Here is a 21555-nt window from a genome sequence, read left to right as displayed (position 1 = left end):
CCACCCTAAGAACGTTCTAGCCCCACTTCCTAGGGCTGTTAAGAAAACCAGACAAGAATGTAAAGAATTTTGGAAGGTCTATATGATGAGTGTAGTTATTACTACGACCATTTCGTATAGAGAGGAACAAGCATATTCAACCACAACTGATAATTTCATGGGTGACTTTCAATTTCATGGTTGTGAAAGTTCGGTTTATTCCATTTGAGCTAACGTATTTCTAAGCCCTTGTTTCTAAGCCCCCTTTCTTAATATCTAGGATTCTGAGATTACAACATGAACAAGAATAATAATATGAAGCTAACTGTTAGACTCAAGGGTTAAAGCCTTACAGCAGGTTGTTAAGAACAGAAATAGGAGTTCATGGAATGAAAAGTTGGGATTCATAATCAGTTCAGGAATGTAGGAGCATTACTAATTCAAGTTGGCCAAGGTGAATTTAAGAGACAGGTTGAAAATAAGAAGATGAGGTTATACATCCATTTAACAAGAACTCTGTGCAATACATCTTGCTGTATGGATATAAATGCATTGACATAAATGGTTTAAGGCAATCTAAGCCATAAACAAATTAAGTGTCAAAGGGGACTCAAATTGAAGATGCTTGAGTCAACAGGATTAGCATCTTGGGGTGAAACATAGATGAATACCGAACCATCCCTTCATTCATTTCTTATTCTGACTTTATTCAGTTGCATTTCAGATGCTATTCTAGAGAGAGAGTGAGAGTGACAAATCAGACAAGCTCTCTCCCCTCTAGTAGAGGCAATAAGCAGACAATCAAGTGCTATGCAATCAGGAAAACAGGTAGCAACTCCATGAGCACACTGGGGCTCAAGGGCCACTGGGGAGAATGTGGCCACCCTCAACAGAATGGCATGACAGCAGACCCAGGTCCGTGTGTGTGGAGCAGGCACACTGTGGGCCTGCTGTGCATGTCTCTTCCCAACTATGCATTGGTAGCAGAATCCCTAAGAAGGCTGAAAATCAGAATGACTGATTGAAGCTTTGGTCTTCAGTTGGAAGATGAATTTAATTCAATGGATTTTATAATTTAAAAAATATGTCTAGCATGGACCTTGTTCAGCCTTGAAATTTCATCATGTTCTGGATGGGAAGTTTTAATTCCATTAAAAAAAGTGATAAATATCCTTATAGCAAACTTTCTTCACTATATAACGTACAAAGAGATGTTCTGTTTGGCTTCATAAATATGCTATAATTACTAACACATATGTACAATAAGGCTTAGCCATGGTCTGAAAATATTAATGATGTGTCTAATCTTTGCAAATACACACACACACACACACACACACACAAGGAATGCTAACTATATTTTTAATTTTGAGATTTGTATTATTATAGATAAGAATATTTTTATAAGTACCAAAGAAGTGATTTAGTGAAAGACATATATCACTTGGTAGTATAAGGAAATAATTAAACCAACAACCAAGAAATCTGGAAGCCCATCTTGCTCTTCAATGATTAATTATGCAGTCATTTTACTTCTCTGGGATTCATTTGATTCAACTATAAAATAACAAGTTTGGAACAGATCAGAGGTTTTCAAACATAGCTCATTAGGGGTTTCTTGTCACTGAAGAGGAAGTGAATAGACCTCTCCCTTTAAACAGAGCAGGTTTGCTCTCATCAGAAAGAATTGGCTGCCCCTCCCTTCTTCTTACAACCAGTGGTCTAGGTAATATCTAACTGACATACCAGGTTTTAAAATCCATACAGAACATGCAGCTTTCCCTCCCCATTCCTAGCTCTACCTACACTCCAGAGCACCCAGGCTGGAGAGGCTTGGCCTTAGGAAGAGGCTGCCTGTTTTTCCTTCTGAGCTCTAGTACAATGGGGTGGGATGAGCCCTGGAGCAGACTGCTGACCCTCTGACTGGATCCGCCTTAAACGGCCAGTCAGTGAGCTTCTGTAGGAAGGGGCTCACCAACCTCCCTACAGAGCAGGTGATGACGCTGGGGCTTAGCGAGGGCAGGTGGTACGAGAGAAAGACAAGGAATACATGGCTAAGTCTAGACTTACCCTCCATCTTCTAACTCTGAAGTTGGTGCTCCTCCTGTTGGACCAAGCTGCCTCCCTTAGAGTTTGGATGGAAAACCTGGGGAACCCAACAGTAGTGTGCTGCCCAATAAAAGGTCCAAACCTGGGCAGCTCATGCTCAACATAGGGCATGTGGTGTGGCAGGTGCTGCCAACAGGGGGAAAGAGACACTCAAAACCATTTCTCCTTGAGCTGCCATTGTCAAATGGTTCCATGTACATCTCCTTAGGAGCTATCCTCATTAAGTCAAAGTTAGTGGCTCCTTAAGATGATTGCTTTCATGACAACAAAACGAAACAAAAAAGCCCACCCACATTGTTGCACAGCTGAAAAACTGCAAGTGCAGTGTCCTCTGGTTGGCATGGACACTTCTAGGGGTCATCAGGACAGGATGATTATTCCTATTCACACATAATTATTCCAATAATTGTTTAATAATATGTAGTATAAACCTTTAAATTGACTTGGAAGTGTTAACAAATTATGATAATGCTTGTTTTAAGATTACTTTAGATTTACGACAAATTATAGGTAAATAGCTAAAGGATAAAATCCTTTGTAGCTGGTAGCACACTGTGTTAAGCATAGTGCCGTAGGCTAAAATGGTTTCTCTGAATCGCCAAATTTAGATAAGGAATAACAAAGGATGCCTGTGATATAATTATAGGATAAAATTAACACTACATCATACAACATATAAATATAGTTGAGGAGAAAAGATCGGCAGGTCTGAGCTAGGCCTTGAGAGAGGATGCGAATCAGTTGAGGGAAGAAAATGAAGCAGGCCTGAGGAAAGTAGAGCTTAGGTGTGGACTCACTGGTCGGGAAGAGTCTGGCCTGATTATGGCAGGAAACGAGGCAAGGGGAGGCCCTCTAAAGCCAGGAAGAAGAGACCAGATTTAAAGCAACGAGAAATGCAGTATGCCACTGAAAAACTCTGAAAGGGGTGGGGGGTGTCCCGTGAAAGCAGTGGTTTAAGGATGGAAAAAGAACTACCCATTGCAAAAATCTAGAAACAAAGTGGGAACTTACACAGCACAGATACGACAGACTCCAGCAGGAATTTAGTGAATAGTTGTCTGGCCAGACAAGGAATATGCAGAACAGAAGTGACCAAAGAGGGAATCTTGTGATGCTGCTGAGAAGTTGAGAGAAAGGGCCCATCTGCGAGGAGAATTTGGGGCATCACCATGGGGTTCAGGCAAGATGATGGAGGGGACAGTAAAGATGGGAAGGTTCAGGGGTCAGAGCTGAATGCACAGACAAAGACACATACCTGAGGGGTCCAAGAAGAGAAGGGCATTTGAACCAATCCCTAATGGGGACTGACCCCCAATTTCCAGGGAGGGGTGAAGAAGCCAAGTTCACTGTAATCTATATCTCACTTGAGCCTATGACCTCTCAAGCCAGCTTCCAGGCACAGGATGAGCTGCACCTAACAGCCCAGTTCTTCAGAAAGCTTCCCTCCCAGCACTTGGTGTCTGTGCCACTGTCCTGGGACATATCTGGTATTATTAATTAGGTCTGCATTGATTATCTATCTGGTATTACTAGTTAGGTCCATACTGACTATCTGAAATCATTAGGTATTGATTATGTCTTTGTATATGTGGATGTTACACAGTAGCTGGGTAGAGGGGTGTATCTTGTTTCTCCAAAAAGACTGTAAAACGTAGGAGAACAGAGACAACTAATTTCTTGAGCTCTGTACAAAGTAGGTATTAAAACGGCTCTTGAATAAAGAAAGAGTTCCATCTCATAGATTCCCCAGTCTAAACTGGATTAGCTCATTAGTTATCCAAAGTCGATATTAACACTACTCCTAGATAAAATAGAAAGGTATCTGCAAAATTTAAGGATTTTCAAAGGAAAAATGAGAAATTGAATGGAAAAAGATTTCTATAGGGTCATAAAATTAATAAGGAATCATTTCTGTTATTAATATTTCCTGACATGAACATAAGAAAATACAGAATATATTTTTTAAACGATTAAGTCATGCTTTGACAACTGGTAATACTTAGTAATCAATCTGATTGTTCTGCATACTAACAACATCGACTACGCCTTCAAAGGCCATCATTTAAACATACCATAAATTACTATGTTTCTAAGATGCTGACTTAAAAGAATAAAATACTCAAATTCTGCTGTTTAAGTGAAACCTCAAAGGAAGGGATAAAACCCTTTATGACATCAATTCCACCTCTTTCCCTTTTTAGAAAAAGGACAGAAAGTTTCCTCATAGCAGAAGTATTAACAGACTGACAGATGACTGAACTATTTATCTGTCCAAAGTTGAATGTGAATTCAGGTCCTTCCCAACTTGAAATTCAAAAATATTAAAAGTACCCATGAAAAGAAGTTTCTGGCCAGCTCTAACCTAAAACCAGATGACCCTTGGGGGCCTTAAGCCCTAAAAGTCTGTGAAACATGGAGATTCCTCTCTTGTAGTTAAAAAAAAAAAAAAAAAAAAAAAAAAAAGATATCATGGCTCTGAACTTGAACAGTACTAGCTATGGACCTGACCAAGTTACTTAGACTCTGAGTTCCAGTTTCCCTGTCCACAAAAATCAAGAAACAACATTTGTCTCCCAGGGCAGATGGGAAGATGAAATGAGGTGATGTCCCGTGGAAACGCTGGGCACAGGGTAGACATTCAATAAAGGTGGGTGTCAATGTTTTCATCAATAGACTTCAGGAAACTGGCACACAGGAAGTTATATGACTTGCTCAAGGCTGCCAGGCTTCCTAGTAGGGTGGATATTAATTATTTAAAACTGATTCCTAAGATTGGTATGAAATCCAGTGGAAAAAGGAATGAGACTAGTACATTAGGACAGGGCTGAGCACACATGCTCTGTAAAGTGCCAAAGAGTAAATACTTTGGACTTAGCAGCCAGGGGGGCTCTAGTGGGGACACTGCAGCCATGTCAGCAACTTGGCAAACCAAGGCTCTCCTGAGGAAAGGCGGGGGATTAACAACAAAACCCAAGTTTGACTGCCTTTCTAAGTTGTCACTGTATGCTTATAACCATGGCACAAAAGAGAGTGAACCACAGCGTAGAACTTCCTCGAGCAGGATCTCCAGGCTGAGGGGGTCCAAGAGGGCAAGGAAACTCAGGAACTCAAAAGAAGTCTAAACTACTTCTCATCGTAGTGTTAAAAAAAAATCCTGACCATAGGAGAGAAAATTAAGTTTCATCTGTGTGATTCCTTATAACACCTAAAAAGGGGGGAACCGTATTTAAAACAGCAAGCCAAGCTAGAAAAGTATTTGATCAATAAGCCTGTCCTGTAAATGAATTCCTACTTCAGAAATAACCCCTGAATGAGTCTCCAATGGTAGAGCAAGACAGTCTACACTGGCAAACTCAGGCCTTTCCATTTGTAGTTCACATAGCAAACTTCAGGAAGAGGGTTCCCCTGACAAGTTTGTTCCTTTCCTATAATATTTCATTTCTGGCCCTATCACTATCAGCTCAACTGAACCTAATCCAACAGACCCAGAGGCATCTGCAAAAGATGTTCAGAGAAATGAAAATCTACTACAAACTGTGTAGTCTCGTATTAGTACATGTTTAATTTTATATGTCTTAAGGCTGTAGTCCCCAACCCCTGGGCCACAAACCGGTACCAGTCCACGGCCTGTTAGGAACCGGGCTGCACAGCAGGAGGTGAACAGCAGGTGAGCAAATAAAGCTTCATCTGTATTTACAGATACTCCCCATCCTTCACATCACTGCCTGAGCTTCGCCTCCTGTCATATCCGCAGCAGCATTAGATTCTCATAGAAGTGTGAACCCTACTGTAAACTGCGCATGGGAAGGATCTAGGTTGCACAGTCCTTAAGAGAATCTAATGCCTGATGATCTGAGATGTGGCTGAGGTGGCAATGCGGAGTGGCTGCAAATACAGATTATCATGAGCAGAGAGGTTTGGCTGCACAATAAATGTGCTTGGATCGTCCCGAAACCACCCCTGCCCTGGGGAAAAATTGTCTTCCATGAAACTGGTCCCTGGTGCCAAAAAGGTTGGAGAATGCTGTCTTAAGGCTTCAGCATATTACTTACATGTCTTTGCTTTGACATGCTGAACAGGAACATTCGAGACTAAGCTCTACCGGAATTCAGTCTGTCATATACTGTCATTTGGAAAGGAATGAATGTTTCTAACTCAGTAAGTAGACTTTTATGATTATACAACTAAAAAATAAATACATGACTATTTCTTCTGTGAAGTTATGTTTCCTTTTCTACATGAAAATGGATTAAAATCAAAACTTACAGTCTAGGATATTTTTTGTATAAAATGTGAAGAATGTGAATCCACACAAGGGAAAGCAGGACTGTATTAAAAATAACATGTGATTATACTAAATACGTATTAGTTTGGAAAAGAAAAGGAATACATCATGATATTAAAATGTCCTGGTGTGTTTCTAAGTAACAGAATCTCTGTGGTCAAATAAACTTACACTAAACTATCAGCTGATTTAAGCAAATCTTTTTATAAGTTGGACTCTGCTGAAAGTATATTTGTTTTGCTTAAATTGAGAATTACCAAATTTATACATGAACCATTTGAAAAACTAATTTAACCAGTATTATGACATTCAGCATAAAGCATACATTATAAATTGTAAACCTATTCTAGGGCAGTAGTTCTGCCCTAGAACTCTCAAAGGACGGATCCCTTTGAGAATATGATGAAACTTATAATGGACCCTGTCTGCAGAAAAATACACATATAAAAACACTTTGCATGTATTAAAATATTCATAAAATCTTTCCACAAATCCTCTAGATATTCATGTATCCAGGTGAAGAATTCCTGTCTAGGGTAACAGCTTAATTAACTTAAACCATAAATATTTCACTAGAGTGAAGGATAAATAAAAGGGTTAAAATTAATGTAAGGCAAATTGTAGGCAAAAAAATTTTTTTTTTTATTGAGGCAGAGTCTCACTCTGTTGCCCTGGCTAGAGTGCCATGGCGTCAGCCCAGCTCACAGCAACCTCAAACTCCTGGGCTCAAGCGTTCCTACTGCCTCAGCCTCCCGAGTAGCTGGGACTACAGGTATACGCCACCATGCCTGGTTAATTTTTTCTATATATTTTTAGTTGTCCAGTTAATTTCTATTTTTTAGTAGAGACGGGGTCTCGCTCTTGCTCAGGCTGGTCTTGAACTCCTGACCTCGAGCGATCCTCCCGCCTCGGCCTCCCAGAGTGCTAGGATTACAGGCATGAGCCACCGTAAACCTGGCCTAGTAGGCAAAGAATTTATGACTAAGATCCCAAAGGCAATTATAGCAACAACAAACAAATAAACAGATGGGGCTTGATTAAATTAAAAAAAACTGCACAGCAAAGGAAATAATCAACAGAGTAAATAGACAACCTACAGAATGGGAGAAAATATTCATGAACTATATATCTAACAAAGCGCTTAATATCCAGAATCTACAAAGAACTCAGACAAATCAGCAAGACAAAAACCAAACAACTCCATTAACAAGTGGGCAAAGGACACAAACAGAAGTTTTCAAAGGAAGATAGATAAATGGCCAGCAAACATGGGAAAAAATGCTTACTGTCACTAATCATCAGGGAAATGCAAATTGAAACCACAACGAGCTATCACCTCACCCCTGTCAGAATGGCTTTTATTAAAAAGTCCAAAAATAATAGATGGTGGCATGGATGCAGAGTCAAACACTTATACACTGTTGCTGGAACTGCAAATTAATACAATCTCTATGGAAAACAGTATTGAGATTTCTTAAAGAACTAAAAGTAGACCTACCATTCAATCCAGCAATCCCACTACTGGGTATCTACCCAAAGGAAAATAAGTCATTTTATTAAAAAGATACCTGTACTCAAATGTTTATTACAGTACAATTCACAATTGCAAAGATGTGGCATCAACCCAAGTGCCCATCAATTCATGAGTAGATTAATAAAATGTGGTATATACATACTAGGGAGTACTACTCAGAAAAAAAAGAAACGAATGACTGTCTTTTGCAGCAATTTGGACGGAACTGGAAAACATTATGCTAAGTAAAGTATCTCGAGAATGAAAAAACAAACACCATATGCATGCTCTAATAATTTGGAACTACTTGATGGGCACACATGGGCACAGAAAGAAGTAAAAATTGTTGGAAAACAAGATGGGGAAGGAGGTGGAGGGGAGAGGTGAAAACTGGTTTAACAGGTATAATTAACACTATTTGGGTGATGGGCACACTTATAGCCCTGACTAAAGCATTATAAAAGCTATCCATGTACCAGAAACATTCGTATCCCCTTAATATACTGAAACAAAAAGAAAAAAATTAAGGAAAATTACCTTATTTGTCCCAATTACTTAGCATTTGTTCCCCCATTATTAGGTAATATTTTCAAGATCCAGAAAAGTTGAAAGACCAATACAATGAGCATCTACATACCCTTCACCTACAATCACCAATTAGTAATACAGATGCTCCTCAACTTTTGATGGGTTACAGCCAATGGGTTAAGCCCATTGTAAGTTGACAATATCTTAAGTCAAAATGCATTTAATACACCTAACCTACCAAACAGCACAGCTTAGTCTAGACTACCATAAATGTGCTCATAATATTTACATTAACCCACAGTTGGGCAAAATCATCTAACACAAAGCATTGAATATCTCATGTAATTTATTTAGTACTATACTGAAAGTGAAAAACAGAATAATTGTATGGGTACACAAAGTATAGTTTCTATGGAATGTGTATGACTCCGCACCATTGTAAAGTCAAAAAATTATTAAGTTGAACCACTGTAACTGTCTGTACTTGATCAATTCGTTCATCTCTATTTCTCCTTCTATATCCATATCTATCTGTCTGTCTCTCTATCTATCCATCCATCCATATGTGTACCCATCCATCCATCCATCTATCCATCTGTATACTTGCATTTCTATCTGTCTACCCAACCATCCATCCATCTATCCATTCATTTATCCATTTGTTGGCAGTGGATAGAATCTGGACTATTTGAATGTACATTGCAGACATCCCAACACTTCACCCTAACACTTCAGTATGAAACTCCTAAGAACAAAGAAATTTTCTTAATAACCATAGACAATTATCACATTCTCTCCCATTACCAAACCCAAGAAATTTAACATTGATTCAGTATCACCTAACATAAGATCTCCTCAATTATCCTAATAATGTCCTATGTGGCTGTGTGTGAGGTTCAAGGCCTAATCAAGATTCAAGTACTAACCCATTATTCTCCCTTAATCTAGAGTAGTGACTTCCTGCCTAAGTCTGCCTCTCACACCTTGACTCTTTTGAAGGGTCCAAACCGGCTGTCTTGTAGAATGTCCCATAATCTGCATTTGTTTGATTGTTTCCCTCATGATTCAATTTAGATAGAACATTTTTTGAAAAACCCTACATAGATGATGTCATATACGTCTTTTTGCATAATATCAGGAGGCACAAAATATCAGTTTGTCCCGTTACTGGTTATGCTGAGGCGTTTGTTAAGGTGGTATCTTCTTCCCTTTGTGAATATCCTGCCATCCAGTAAACTTTCACTTAATGGTTTTGGCTTCCATTCATTATCTTTGCCTAATCGATTATTACATTGGAAGTTTCACAGTGGTGATTTTCTATTATTTCTTCTGCATTCATCAGCTGGCATTCTTCTATAAGGAGAGGCTCTGACCTTTTTTTTTTCCTTTTTATTTTTTATTTTTATTTTTTCAAGATGGGGCCTCACTCTGTCACCCTGGCTGGAGTGCAGTGGCACAATGATAGCTCACCACAACCTCCAATTCTTTGGTTCAAACAATCCTCCTGCCTAAGTCTCCTAAGTGGCAGGGATTACTGGCTCTGAACTTTTAAACTCTCTTTTCTGTCATAAAAAGAATTTTGTACTTGACATGTTATAATCCATTACCATCTTATTCTTTTTGAGATGCTCAAACTGCTCCTTCATAGTGGCTTCTATGTTCCTTTACTGAGTCCTTGGTAAACTCTGCTCACCTGTGTACTTCTTGGTACAATAAACTGTTGCAGGCACACCTTATACTTTCCCTGGCCCAGACCTGTTAATTGGTAATTTCTCCAAGGAGCCCGGGTTCCTTCTAGTGAGAATAGTATTTGGAAACACAGATCTGGAAGCCCGATGTGCTCACTGCTCTCAGGTCATCTCCATGGAAAGAGGTGGGAAACCATTACCTATACAGATTCCTTAAAGCAAAGTGACTTTTAGGCCGGGCGTGGTGGCTCACCCTGTAATCCTAGCACTCTGGGAGGCCGAGGCGGGTAGATCGCTTGAGGTCAGGAGTTCAAGATCAGCCTGAGCAAGAGCGAGACCTCGTCTCTACTAAAAATAGAAAGAAATTATCTGGCAAACTAAAATATATATAGAAAAAATTAGCCGGGCATGGTGGCACATGCCTGTAGTCCCAGCTACTCAGGAGGCTGAGGCAGTAGGATCGCTTAAGCCCAGGAGTTTGAGGTTGCTGTGAGCTAGGCTGATGCCACGGCACTCACTCTAGCCCGGGCAACAGACCGAGACTCTGTCTCAAAAAAAAAAAAAAAAAAAAGCAAAGTGACTTTTGAAACATTCCTTAAAAATATTTGACATCCTCACAATATAATAAACCAAATTGTATAAGCTCATTTTTCATAAATTCAACTGAATTCACTTTAAATGACAATTTATGACATTAATTCATTTTTCAGAACCAGAAACCTCGAGTAGGATGACAAGAGCAAGCTCAGCCCTGTAACACTGCAAAAGTCAGTCCCTGCAAGGACAGGGCTTGTGAGGAAGATGCTGCAAGGTCAGGGCAGCAGAGAACCAGGGAGGCACCCGCTATGAGCTCAGTGAATCATAGCCATGCAAGGCATCAGAGTCAGATCATATTTTTCAAGATATGCTGTAAATTTAGACTTTGATGTAAAATTTCCTGGTCTTTAAAAATACGATATCCTCCAATCTGTAGGCTGAATACTGCTGATAGGTCACAATCTATATACAGTATTAAGCAAATTCATTATAAACCAAAGTGCCTAGTCTACCATGAGGGACACCTGAATATTAAAATAGTCTGTGAAATCTTAATCATCCATTCCTTCACATAAGTTTTTGTGAGCATCTACTATATGCAAAACTCTATGTTATATATATTTATATCCTAGGATCCAATGGTCTAGCGCATTCCTAAATTGGGTATTTGCATGGCATACTCCCTTATAGCCTTCAGGTCTTTGTGACTCTGTCATCAGACAGTGAGGGCACCCCTGATGCCCATACCCCCATCTGCTCGTCTCCTTAGCACTTACACCATTTGTTGAATGAACAGATGGGTGGATGGCTTTCCTTATAGATACTACTATAAGAGAACATTAAATAATCCATTCCAATTCACTCAGAAGGTCAGAGGACACCAGATATTTGCAAATTAACACCAGAAAATTCAAAACATCTATGCTCTGGCAGGTGTTGTGTGTACCCAACAGAGTACCTCTGACACATGCGGCTCCTAACACTCCTGCCTCACCCATCAAACTTTTATTTGTATGAGATGATTTCTAAGGTCCTTCCCTATTCTTATTTACAGTTGAATTTTGACCACTGCTGCCCATGTCTAGACCAGAAGAAGTTCTGGAAAGGGTCTGAGAAATCACATGAGAGGTTGGCTTAAGGAAGTATTTTTATTTTTACAAAGGTTAGAATATATAGGGCCAAAGAAAAAGAAACCTGGATTAAAGTTTCTTTTATAGCAATCAATATTTCTGTTCATAAACTGTCAGTAGAGAGAATATTACTTTCTCATTTTGTAATTTATCTTAATTACAATATAATATGCAGAAAACTCATGATTCCTAAAGATATTGTTATAATACAGCCAGATCAATATTTAGACCAAAGCCCAATGAAGCAAAAAATCAAATAACAAACAATAAACATGTAGAAAATAACTAGGCCTCCTCGATAAGACACCCTTAGGAACCAAAAATAGAAGATTTTCTCCTCCCAATGCCTTAGGGAAGAGTAGGTACACTGTTGTGTTTGAAATGACAACTTGGAAAGGGGTGGGAAAAACTCTAGTTTCTTCCCAGATGGCATGTTCACACCTGCTGCACCATCTCTGGCAGATGTGAGGTGAAGCTTTCCATGCCACAGCCCAAGACTGTGGAGAGCTGGGCCCGGGGCCCATACCTCTAACACATTGTCTGCAGAATAGAGTGAATAAGCCAAATACACCACCCCCCACCCCAGCATTATACTCCAGGCCCTATTTCTTTCCCCAAGCCCTCTGACCAAAGATCAAAGCAAGATGTTAGAAGACTACCTTAAGGCTCACAGAGCAGATAACAGAAAGTGGCTGTAACATACCTTTAGAAACACAATCTTATAGGAACTGCCTCCCATCTCCCGAGGTATGGGTGGCAAAACTGCACCCAGAAGGGCCATACAGACAACTCAACTGAGGAAAGTGGCTTGGGTGGGTGACATAGACATTTTCTGGAGCAGAGAAATGAAAAACATACATCCCACAGACCACTGATGCCATGCAAAAATAGGAATCATGCATTGGCAAAACTTGATTTTTTTAAGAGAAGTTGAAATCTTGTAATTTTTAAGTATAGCAATTCCACCTATATAACCTCCAAATGATAGATTAAAGAATATTCATAGCAGCTCTCCAAAAGGGTGAATATATAAATAATCTGTGGCTTATTCATATAATAGAATACTATACAGTAATGAGAATGAACTACCACTAACCTCAATGACATGGGTGGATCTCAAAAGCATAACACTGAATGAAAAAAGCCAGATGCAAAAGAGAATGCACAACATGATTTCATTTATATAAAGTTCTGGAAATAACCTACGGAGCTGAAGTCCAGCAGCGACTTCTTTGAGAAGCATGGGGATGGATTCACGAATGCTGGGATTTCTTGATCAGGGACCAGTTTGTAAAAATTAATTAAACTGTACCATTATGATGTGCTTATTTTTTGGTAATATACACTTCAATAAAAAGTTGAAAACAAAACAAAACATTGTGCAGGACAAACTGAATTTTACCCAAGGGCTTCCTGTTTATGACTGTGCTCTGATGGAATGTAGGCAAACACTAGATGCTCTGGATACAAAGATTAATAAAATCCAGTTCATACTTTCATGATGCTCCTGATTCATCTAGTTAACAGATACATTTGTAACTACAATGTACATGAATAAATGAGGATATGAGCATTCTAAACAAAAAGGAGAGTTGTCATCCCCTCAGGTGCTGTAGGGCTGGAACAGGGCCTGAGCTACACTGAGAGTCATGCATAGGACTGTTGAGCTAACTGTGACTGTCAGATCCGAGGTCCAAGGTGGATATTTTAAATGAGAGGAGGATGAACATGGGGCTAGCTGCCTTGCACATCTGAGGCACAAGTACTCTCGGTGTGGCTGTAGCTGCCTTGCTTTAACAATTTGGGTAATTTCTCTAGAGAGAGGTAAGAAACGTTGGTCAGAATCTTTAGGACAGCAGAGAACAGATTCTGCTAACCCACTGGAAACAGGCTGGTCTCCAAATCTGCACAACAATCAGGAAGATCCACTGGGGTCACCTACACCAGTGAGTATGTCACTAGAGTTAGAAAACTGTCCTCTTTTGAAGGATTATGTCTTAGTTGATGTGGGAACTGGGCAATCTCTCAGGGTGAGTGGAAAAGAGGGTACAAATAATGATTTTCTTCTCAGAGAATAGCATCTTCCCTGCTCTTAAGTCTCCCTAAATGCCAGTGAGATCACAGCCAATATTCTCGTGGAAAGGAAAAGCTGTATGGATCTCAAGACGGTGTCACCTGGACATACATGTCTGTCTATATACTATGTATGTTGGGGCCCAGAAGCAGCTCATAAAGCCTGATCTGCAGTTCTCCTGACATGTCTATATTAGGGCTAATGGCTTTTTAAAGCTAAAAGCTTTTTTAAAAAGTCTTGAGAAATATGCTTAATGTAATAGTTTCAGTCATTAGAAGAAAACAAAAGCATGGCTTCTTTCTCTAGGTACATCTGGAGTCAGCGTTTATACTTCAATAATGTTAGTATTCTTTACTCAGATGGATAAATATTTTATTAGTCTATACAGGATGAGTGATTTTTGAAATTTAAATTTATAAATACTCCTTCACTTGAGAATCTCATATTTTTTCAAATCAGGTATTTCTTGAATGACTCTGACTGCACTTTCAATGGCCAGCTGCCATGCATTATTAAACTCCCCCTTTTTTTTCTTCAGAATCTTCCAGTAGACGTCTAGAGTTTAGCTAGAAGTCTTGGCTACGATACAAACAGTGATGGAAAACACATGAGCAGTAACAAGTTTTAATCTTGCTCCTCAGTACTAACATGGACTAATCTGTGGAAGCAGTTTATTCCAGTATCACCCAGGGTGCAGCTACACCAGGGGCTGTACTGAAGGGTGTTTTTTCTTTTAAATGTAATACCTCCTCATCTTTTCTGCTTAAACAGTGCCTGGGAACATTTACATTATAGATAAGTAGTACATGGTGGATAAATTCTACTTTCAAGAGGACTACTCTCTTCTGACAGGTATGTTTCATGTATCACTGTACAAATTACTTTATAGTCAATACTAAGGAGGCATTAATATTATCAATAAATGTTTGTAAATAATATAATTAAGTTCAAACCCTATCTCTATAATTTCTTTAAAATCAGCATTAAAATATAAACCTAATTATGTACCTAAAATTATTGTAGTTTTATGTCTAATGTATGAATTTATTTTAAATATAATTATGTGACTTTTTTTAACAGCTAAGTGAAAACCTGTCATTATACTTTACCATAAATGTTAACATGATTGATTTTAAAAAATATTTAAGTAAGCATCTTATATGTTCTTTTAGAAAAATGATATTACTGCAATAATTAATGATAATGAAGTTTGGGGATATCAGATATATTACATGGAACAATAAATATTTTTTTCAATATGTAAAACTATGATATTTTCTAATGTATTTTTAAAATTTGTGAATTATTCGAATGTCATTTTTACTTATACACTGGAATAACCATACTTTTCCTTGATAAATGCCTTCCCTATTCTTATGTAAGGAAATGGCACTGAACAGTTAAAATGGAAATCCATACAATTTCAAGAAAGAATAGTTACCAGCAATAGTTTAACCAGCTCTATATTCAATATGAAAGTTAAAAGCTTCTTTTCATAGCATCCTTACAGTCAGAATTCAAAACACTCAAAGGTTTCCTTTGTCCCCTCCCAAAGTAAATTTTTGATTAAGTCTTAGATTAAAAAAATCAGTGTATTCGATACTCTACTCCCTAGTTATCTAAAGAGAGTATAGCATTCTTTCATATTAATCTATTCAGAGGCGTGGCAGCCAAGAAACAGTGGCCACATGGTATAGGGACTGAGTCATAAAGAACCTGAGGGGTTTATATTTCTCTAAAAATAAAGTGTTTTTTTTTCATCCCACCGAGATTCATTGAGTTGTTTAAAAAAAAAAAGAGAGAGAAAGCGAAAGAAAGAAAGATAGATCACAAGCCCACAAACATAAAAGTATCCTGATGTTTTTAGTTTGTTTTTGGCCTTAAGCAATATAGTGTAGTAGTGGAAAGGAGAGGATATGCAGTCTCGTGTTACAACTAATTACTATATTAAAAATGAATATTCTGATACTTGATCTGAGGTTTGAAACAAAACACATTAACTTTACAAGCACAAGTCTTGAGGCACTGTAGGAAACAACAGAAAAAAATTGAGAAAGAAGAGTTTTTGGTTTTTTTAAAGACAATAGCTAGGTTGCTAGACATATGGAAAAACTGATGAAAGGTAAAATTAGTATAAAAGGAGGGGCAGCCAGAAGTTCTTTAATCAGAATGCTATTTATACTTCTAAGGTAAAATTAATTATTTCTTTAAGGAAAGTGTTGCCTTTAAAAGTTTTCATGAACAAATGGTACTGTAAGTTTCCAAATGTATGCTTGAACGTTTTTGTTGACTTACAAGGCTGTGCCTTGATTAAACCTGAACTTAGTTTGGATTCCTTCTGTGAAATATATGCAGCATGTTATACCATATTTATATACTTAAATCTATTACTGGTATCGGTGAACTGATAGACATATTTAAGCCAAAGGGAAAAGTTGCCAACCAGACCTTTAAACATGAAATTTAAAAGCACAGTGACTTATTTACCTAATAATAGTGTCTGAGAGGAAATACCATTTTACTTAGACAAACTTTCCATTCTAAGTTTGTGGACCAGTTAAGTGGAAAAAGTGAAGCTTATATACTGCTTAGCTATATTTCCAGTCCTGCTATGAACTCTTTTGAGAACCCAGCCAAACCTTCTCACCTAGTCTTTTACAGGGGAAATTCTGTTTATTGTCTAGAAGTAACTATGAGATTAAAGTCCATTTAGAGGAGGACGTGCAGATTGGTAAAAACCACAATCAATGAGAGTGAGGAGGCCCTCAGCTCTACCACCTCCCGTGAGTTTTGGATACCCCACATCTCAGCTTCACCCTCTGTAAAAAGAAGGCCCTGGGGGGAAAGTCCCCAAGGTCTCTCTTAGTTCTAAACTGCTATGATTTATTAGTAACAGCAGTAGCACTGGAATAACACTCCGAATATTATTCTTATTAAGAGAAACTTGAAACCAAAATCCAAAGCTTTCCATGTAGAAAACACTGACAAAACTGGTCTAAATCAGGGAAATACTGAGTCTTCCTGAGAACAAGATATAAATATTTTTAAAGGTTTTAAAAATAGCACAACCTAAATGCTGCCAAAACTAATAAAATGGAGCTTGAACCATACTAATAAAATCAAACAACTAAAAGTCACATCATTTTAAATGAGAAATAATAATCTCTATATTCCTTCTGAATAATAGGAAAAAATACTCTTATACAGTGTTCCTTCCTAGGCATTCCAATAATTTTCTATTGGTGAACAGTTGCACAGCTGGAATAGGGAGAGGTTTAGGACCTATAATCACTTGCACTTATCAAGGTTGTGGAAGAGAACCAGCAACATCAGATGAAGAGCATAAATGAATTCCTCATGGAATCAAGGTTGGCCTGACTCTTATTTTTGCAAGCAACTAGGATAAGAGAATATAAAAAGATTAAATTAATTTTATATGGCTAACAAAAGACAGAACTAGCACAGAGAAATGAATTTGCCAGAAGGCCTTTTTGGTCTCAATATAAAGACTTTTCTAAGTCATAGATGAACAACAATGGAAGATGATGCCTCTAAGTGGTACGCCTCCTATGAGTCCTTTCACTGGAACTATTCAAGCAGAGTGGATATGCTCCCTGGTCCCAAATGTTTTGGAATCTCCACCACCAGGAGTAAATTTCAACTAGATGACATTCCTGCTTCCAGAAGCCTCCATCCTCCGCAGGAAAGAGCCCAACTACTTTATACAGGTGGCTGCCTCTATGCTCAGCAACTAGAATGCTTCTAACTATTACAGATAATGCTATTGCCTAAAACTGGCAGGTGGAAGTCTCAATTTCATATTTTCATCTTACCTCCGTTTTGACTAAAGGCGGGGGGGGGGTGGTCTCAGAGACAGTCTAAGAAAGAAGACAGAGAAAAGGAGGCGCTCTGGTTGATGCTTCTCCTGATACCACAGGTGGGCAGGTCAGCACCCCTGAGGTGAGGATGTGGAAAAAGAAGCAAGCCCACCACCCTTCTGCTTCCCCGCTTCTCTGCCCTGTGTGCCTTCTCCTTATCCTCTCAGCTCCCAATTTCTGCTCCTCACACCTGATCCTGTTCCATCTCCCAAAACTTGACCCAGCACAGGTAGCGATAGAGAGGCTAGGGGTGGGGATGGGGTTCTCCTGATTGTGACATTAGACTGAAGGAATCTGGTTAACCAGCATGTGGTGTGCAAAGGAGCCGAAGCCAGTCCTCAGCCTTGCTGCCAGGCCACAAGGAACACCAAGATGTGTTCTTGGCACCCTACTTTGGATCTCTAACACATTCCTGATGTTTTACGTATTTTTTTAAGTTCCATAGTTTTCTTAGTATTTCAAGTATATTAAGAGTTAATTTTCTATCTAGACTGGGAACCTAAAGCCCATATTAACTCAAAGTTTCTATGAGAAAAGACAAATGAAACAACCAACTTTAAAAATAACTTCATCAAAATCTTCATTTCCTATAGATCAGAGTGAATGGGGTTAAGCCTCAAGAAATTGTGAACCCCAAAACAATTTCCCAGGTAGGTGTTCTGTTTGACTTTTGGGTGGAGATAGATTGGAACTGTGTGTATGGGAAATCTTTAATTCTATCCATTGTGATATCACTTTAATACTACAGAAGTGGTAGGAAAAGAAAAGTATACATAGGACCAAAGCAAAAAAAATTCTATTGGTATGCTGATACTTAAAATATTTTTAAAGCAACCTAATTAAAAAAAAACATGCATGACAAGAAAAAAATGCTTCACTCATAATCCCACTATCCCTCTTACTAGGTTTGTATATTCAGTTTTAATCTTTTTTTCATATGCATGTATGTTTTTATAGATGTCTTTAGTTCTAGTCTCAAACAGTAAACTGAGGGTTATGAGTAGACAGACATATGGTAAAGAATTTTATTTTCAAAGCCCTGGGGACCACACATCTAGTGTTGAAGCCCCACACTCTCATCCCTATTCCGTAAGTCACAGTGTACACAGTTGATGTCTATTTACTGTTCTATTTATTAATATTAGCATTTTATTTTTTAGTTTTTCTGTTAATGCACCTGATATTGAAGTGTTAACTTTAATAATAATCCCATATTTACCTGACAGTAGTTGATTAGGAGTTGTGGATTTTTGTTTTTTGAGTAGGGAGGTGTAGGAGAAAAGAGGATAGGGAGGGAGATGTGCTTGCACCCAACTGATTCAGCATCTTGACACCTGACACCATGCCTAGCGTAGAGTGAGTGCTTGGAAAATGTCTACTGAATAGTTTCAGCAACCTCAAAGTAAGCCAGAGACAGGACCTCAGATGACAGTGTAATTCTATAGCTTTTCATAGACAAGGTCAAGAGCAGCAGTGCACCTAGAAGACAGAGCTGTAATGTAAGAACATGAAAGAATAAACTGGAATCAGGGACCAGCTTTGACTTAGCTAAGAACCAAGAGCTGAATTTTCTAGGGAATGAGTATTTTGGAGGTGGAGGCAAAGCTGAGAACCAAGCATCAAGGAGCCAGGAACCATACAGATGGCTGAGGTCAAAAACCATAACAGGTCAAAGTTAGACAGGCAGCCAAGAAACAGAAACATTGTGCCAGGGACAACGTGATGTTGAAAACGAAGCCCTGGCAATCTTTACCAGGACTCCATGCCAGGATTCCTGAGATGACCAGAATATGAAATATCAACCTGCCTGCCAGTGGGGATGCCCTGTGGCTGCTACGGCACAGTAGTCAGCCTCAGCTGCGATTTTCACTGAGGGCTGTCCAACAGAAGCCACTGGGCCTTTTGTTGCCAGCACAATCTCTCACTGTACACTGCACAAATCTGACTATACAATCATTCTATTCTCTGCCTTCTGAATCTGAGCTGTATGGGTGCCCCTTTTTGTACAGATGTACACAGGACAGCAGTTTGTAGACTGGTTGGATAGGAAGAGATGACAGAGTGCCTGTGAAGGCACTACATTTCTGGATAGAAGAACTGAGTTCCCCCTGCATGGGTTGTAGCAAAGGTGGCACAGAACAGGGTACTGGGACTGATGAGTCCCAGTGGCTCCGTTTATATTTGAAAGGGAATGTTGGAGACATCACTTAAGCTCTTTGTACCTCATCTCCTCTTATTTAATGTGAGGGATGAGTCTAGAATAAGCTTGAGTTGACATTTCCGTAAAGTAGTGTAGAGATGGGGCGCCAGGGCCAGTTTTGAAATTCAGAATAGGATTATTAAAATATAAAAAGCTTTTGCCATTCTCATATCTGTTCTGTAATCTCCTTCCTAGCATAACTGAGTGTGGATTATCACAGGAATCTCCCACATTACCTGACTGGTCCTATCCAGCTACCTTGTGGGCAAATGTTCATGTCACCATTTAGATTTTTGGAGCATATAAGGAATTAAATAATGTAATTATCATGTTAATAATGAATGGCAATAGGACATTCTAACCCTCCTCGTGATTAAAAAGGACATAATATATATAAATGGTATTTTAATTAAGTTAATGAATTTATTTCTGATTCCTAAGTACAGGAAAAAGCAAGCCTATGGAGAGATGTTAAAGCTGATTTCTGGATTCTGGGAAATTGTAACCAGCTGTAACCCTGACTGACTTTGGAAGTCTTTTGCAGCTCAGTGGCTGTCTGGCAGTCAGGCAACGGCAGGCTTGGTGGGCCATTAGGTGACTGTGGCTGAGGGATGTTTTGTGCAGCCCTCTGTTGTGGCGGGGAGTGGATGCCCTCCTGCCAGGACTCGGGCTCACCAATGGGCATCTCTAATGATACATCTGTTTTGGATGATTTCATAATGTTTTTAATTTTTGAAATTTTCTAAGAATGTACAAATTTTTCAGAGGTAATAGTTATGAAACTATGATATGTAAATACTACTGAAGGAATATCAGCCAACAGGTAGCAACGCATCTATGCTCTGGGGGTTCTCATTCATACATTCTAGCTTTGTGTGAGTTTTAAAAAATACAACTGAACACAACCCGGCCTCACCAAAAACAAACAAACAAATGGAACTCAATGGAAAGATGAATAAGAAAGAATAGTCTGGATATCAGATGGTTTGGATCGGGTATTAGACAATGGAACAGATTAGAAGAAAAAAAGATCCCAATGACATTGTGGAAAAAGTGACCAACTATAAGAGTTAGGTTGGGGAGGGTAATGAGAAATCAGTTAGGGAAAACTTCCAGATGTCGTCTAAGGGGACGCTGAGGACATTCCTTTGAAAGGAACAACGATATTAAGGCAATGGAAAGATTTTGAGAAGAGAGAGCCAGATTTGATGATCTGTTTTTGTTTGTTTGTTTGTTTTTGAGACAGGGTCTTGCTCTGTTGCCCTGGCTAGAGTGCAGGGGCATCATCATAGCTCACAGCAACCTCAAACTCCTGGGCTCAAGTGATCCTCTTGCCTCAGTCTCCCAAGCAGCTGGGACTATAGGCGCATGTCACCACGCCTGTCAAATTTTTCTATTTTTACTAGAGACCGGGTCTCGCTCTTGCTCAGGCTGGTCTCCAACTCCTAAACTCAAGCAATCCTCCTGCCTTGGCCCCCTAGAGTGCTAGGATTACAGGCATGAGCCACTGTACCCGGCCAATAATCTTTTTTTCTTTTAAAAAACACTTATTAGTTTTCTAATTATAGTAGTAATACTTATTGCTCATTATAAAAATTACAGAAGAAAAAGAAAAAAAAGAAGACACAGTCATC

General features: G+C 38.9%; 1 protein-coding gene across 1 annotated transcript in view; it reads right to left on the bottom strand.

Moving 5' to 3' along the window:
* The window catches only part of CENPP (centromere protein P), a 247032-nt gene that overhangs the window by 82738 nt on the left and 142739 nt on the right, over nt 1–21555 (bottom strand). The gene's annotated exons all lie outside the window — the stretch shown is intronic.

The sequence above is a fragment of the Eulemur rufifrons genome, chromosome 7, assembly GCF_041146395.1.
Source record: "Eulemur rufifrons isolate Redbay chromosome 7, OSU_ERuf_1, whole genome shotgun sequence".
Lineage (NCBI taxonomy): Eukaryota > Metazoa > Chordata > Mammalia > Primates > Lemuridae > Eulemur > Eulemur rufifrons.
The sequence above is the reverse complement of the archived record's forward strand: the minus strand, read 5'-3'. Positions and strand labels throughout refer to the sequence as shown.